Consider the following 4,719-nt stretch of genomic DNA (forward strand, 5'->3'; position numbering starts at 1 on the left):
CTAATGGACTGGCGAAGAGGCTGTAGCAGTCAGATGGGCAAAGTTCAAAGGTATTGCTTAGTTTCTTCATTTCTTACTGTTAAGTACATTTTACTTTCTTTTAATTTGTGTTAAAAACACAGTTAACCATAACCTCATTGATGTGAATATGATTTAATCTTAAATTCAGTAAGTTTCTTTAAATAAATGTTTCTGTAAGTTTCACAGCAAAAAACTCTAACAAGAGCTTGTATCTAGAAAGCTTCATTATTTTTTAGAAAAATACCACAAAACACTTACTACTGCACCATGAAATTGTATAAATAATTAAAGGCAAACCTCACATATCAAAGTAAATTACCAAACACTTTTCATGATATATTATCCTTTTACTTTGTGGATTGGCTTGCTTACTGGATAATTTGTAAAAACTTTGCTCATCAAAAATGGGTCACTGGGTCACATGGGTAAATTTACATTTGTGGAATTCTGGGGTTTTGCTTCACTTGGAAACCAACATGTCTTCTTTTTATCTTATCTAAGCATGCACACACATCAGTTTTTCAAAACCCAAGAGAAAAATAAGACTAACTTCTTTAATTTATGCTTTTATAAATGTTTTCTCTTTTAAACTAATAAGTTTTGTGTGCAACTTAATAACCCTTTTTAACGATATGTTTAATATTTTGATTACTATGGATAGCTGCACTATCACAGTATTTGATAAATGGAAAAGACATAAAGTGTACATGATCTAACACCTTCATTTGCACATAAGGAAACTATTTCTGTTCCAAGAGGTTACATGGATGTCAGAGCTCACATTGTGCTGACAAGCAGAAGGGCCACAGTGAGAACCCTGGCTTCTTTCTGACTCTGTCAAAGGATGCTTTGGCAATGCCAAAAATAATTTCAATGTTGATTATAAGATTTTAGAGAATAAAATGTGAGTTTTTATAAAAATAAATTATTTACTTGATTTTTATCCTTGTGACTTAAACTCATTTATAATTACATAAGAGATTAATTGTGTGGTAGCTAACCAGGTCATGGTTTCTTAATACTTAGTTCAACATTTATTAATTTAAATTATTTGGGGCTTTCTTTGGGGGTAACATTTTCCTGGGTCCAAACTTTTTTAAAAGCCCTCAAAAGCATATGACTTTGTTAAGAGTTTCAACATTCACCCTCATTATCCTTCTTATTTTTATGGTTTGAGTTTTCACTCACATTTAACTCTTTAATCATGTTGAAGTTTATTTAATCTATGGCATAATGTGAGAATCAAAATTTCTGTTTTTCATCTTAACTATTTTGGTGCCTTTCCCACTTATCCGTGTTGCATCTTTATCACATATAATATTCTTTTAGATAATGAGCCTGTTTTCTAAATATCTGTGCTATGATATTTAATCCCTTCTATCATTGCTAATATCAGTGAAGATCAACTAGGTAGTGAAGAACAGCCTCAAGGTTCTGTGGTTTACAAACCTTTTATTTCTTACTAAAGTTATATGTCCACTGTGAGTCAGTAGGGGACTCTGTACATCCTGGTCACTCAGGGGCCCAGCATGGTCCCCAATCCATCTCCACACGTGTTTCCAGGATCAGGGAAGCCATACTGGAGTCTCAAAGGTATGTCACTTCTGTTCCATAACTTCTTTTCCTCAGTTTTGCAGAATTATAAAAAAAATCCATTTCATTGACACTCAAGTTAGTGTAAAATGGTACTGCTCATACATGTAAGCAATTCTTAGAACTTTTATTCTAGTTTTTTATATTTGTGTTTTATCTAACTATTCACAAGAGTTGCTAAGAATTTATCTCTTTGTTGAATTTCTTTTTCAAAAAATTCTGAGTTTCACTTTCCACTTATACATTTTACTTTTAATTCACTAGTTTCTGCAATTCATTTTATTGGTTTTCTTTTTTTTTACTTTCTATGTGAGGTTACTTTGCTTTGTCTTGTTAAATTCAGTGATTAACCAATTTATGTTCTCTCTTTTTTTAATAACTGTTCCCTAGCATATCTTTAAATATACCATACATTGGAATACATAATATTTTATGTTCATAAGCTTGAAGTAATCTAAAGTTGCATTGTTGATCTCTATATTAATCACATTTTAGGAGAGCACTGTTTAGCTTTTAAGGACTTAAACACTTCTGTTTAATTAAATTATTTAATTTTTCAGTGCTGAGATTGAATCCAGAGCTGCTTAGCTATGTATGTTAAACTCATACTAAGCACATATTTTACCATGGAGTTACATGCCTAGCCCTGTATTTAAATGTTTTTAAAATAAAATTTCTTGTTCATTATATTATGGTGAAAGAATTCAGCTTATATAATCTCACAAATTATATAATTACCAAATCGTCTAAAATTGTACTAACAATTTTAGTTAGCTACTTCTTCATCCAAGAGGCAGGCTGAAGAGCCATTCTGATTTCCATTCTACTTTCCAGCCAGCCATCTGTTCAGGTTCAAGTACATCTGTTCCAGGTTTTTCAATCCAGTGATTCCAAATCACCAATGGCAAGCCCATCCCTGCCTTGGACTCAGCCATGTGGTTGAGTATTAGTTTTAATTTTCAAGAGTATTAACAGCTGTCATAATTTTCATCATTATTCTTTTGAATATACTTTTAATTTTGATTATTTTAAATTTTAAAACATACACATTTTACCCATTTTGCCATACTTTTTAGAATCAAGTCTTCCTGTCTCTGGACATCATGAAACATTTTGGAAGTTTCCAAGAGCCTGTGTCTTCCTAAAGATGTAGAACTGATCGTGGATATTTTCATGGGAAATTGGGAAAAGTCATTCCATGTTACCACAGAACATGTACAAGTTTTAAAAACAAAAATATGTGGAAAATAGAATAAAATGGGTGGACTTCATTCTTTTACTTGCACTTCCAAATTCTCACAGCTAAGAGGAGTAATTACACAAATAAACAAAATATATCCAGGGCTTAGCACATAATCGAAAATGCTGCTCAGCCTTAATAATGTTTGACAGTCTCCTTGAGTAAAATTCAGGAACTGGGATGAAATGAGCCAGAGAAATCTTCAATATTAAAAGTAGTGACTAAGTGTTTGTGAAAATTCAAGGTCTTAATCTACAAAGTTACTAAAAAGACTGATTAAATGGCTCTATTTTAAATATTAAAGCCCTCATAATTTCTTGTAAATTATTAGATTATTATAAGGTAGTGCTACCTGTAAAATATCTTATGAGCATGATAGCTGAGATATTTTAACACACAAATGTCCGAATAACCATTAACTGGTGTACACAAATTAAAGAAACTAAGACTATTTCACAAAATATGTGCTTATATTTTTTTTAATTAGTAGAGAAGTGGGAATCACACATTTTAAAATTAAAGATAAAAATCTGCACAGAGACCACAGGACAGCAGCAATTATTTCAGCCATAGCTCCTAGATGGGCTTGGACTCTCACATCTATGAAGAACAACAGAAAATGAAATTGTAAAAGATAGAATTGACCTACAAAATCTTATACATAGGCTATCATGCACAAAATATAAAAACCTCAAAAAGATATTGGTACAAAACAACATGCTTAGAATCTTTCCTTTTTTTGGTAATAGTTTCTGTCTCAGGTTTTAGTTACAAGTTCACAAAGCCTGCTTCAGCCCCTGCCACATGCAAAACATGGGACCAGGGACTGTGGTCAACACCAAGATTGTTTTGTTTATGCTTGCTAGTGTATCTCTGCTTTTAGGGACCCACTCTTTAGCACTGGCAGTAGACACAAACATCAACAATTCCAAAAAAGTCATGAAGAATTCTATACCAAAGGACCTCACAGAAAATTATGGGTCAAATTAGGACTTAAAGGAGAGGGAAGACTTTATATGGCACCTAAATATTTACCAATATGGTCAATGACCGAATGCCTCTACCAAGAAGACCATGTGGCAAGGCTGCAAAGGACACTGATGTGGCAAAGCAGTGGTTCTAGATTCTGCACCCACCTGTCCACCGTACTGTTCGGTCTCTTGGCCCTGCCCTGTCTCAGTAAACATGCAGTTAGCATTGGCACTCCTCTACCCAGTGATTCTCAGACCAAAGGTACAGTTGGCCTCCAGCAAATAGGACCACTCTTACAGAAAACTATGCATATAGAGGAAGCTCTGACCCCACCGGGAGAAGTATTCCAACAATAGCCAGACCTTCCTTCCCTTCAAAGACAGCAATCATTTTTCTATATGGAATAAAATGACATACAGATCAAATGCTTTACAGATCAAATGACTTCAAGCATGTGTGAGAGCTTTTCAAATCATAAAAATCCCACATAAATGTCAGGTGCTGATATTACCATAATAATCCTGGGTGAAAAGAAACACAGTAAGCAAGGAAGTAAAGAGGTGGCTGACCACCTCCACCCCACGCTGCAGTTTGATTCTTAGCGTCTAAGGTAGAAGAAATACCTTAGTGACCTCATGTCTTTCTACTTCTCTACCATTTTCTGAAAGACCCACACAGGTATTGAAAGCAGTTGGTGGCCACTCACTCCTTCGAAAATTTTAAACCAGGAGAGTATTTCTCTACCTTTAATAGTTTACGTACTAACTTCGTGATTTTTGCTATAGCCTCATACAGCCTATAATATTCATTTACCAATTTTCTTTGCATTGACTATCATTTTTTAAAATGTGTTTACTTAAAAATGAAGTTTCTCATAGATAGCTTAACAAAGG

Source organism: Castor canadensis, chromosome 10 (genome assembly GCF_047511655.1).
Source record: "Castor canadensis chromosome 10, mCasCan1.hap1v2, whole genome shotgun sequence".
Lineage (NCBI taxonomy): Eukaryota > Metazoa > Chordata > Mammalia > Rodentia > Castoridae > Castor > Castor canadensis.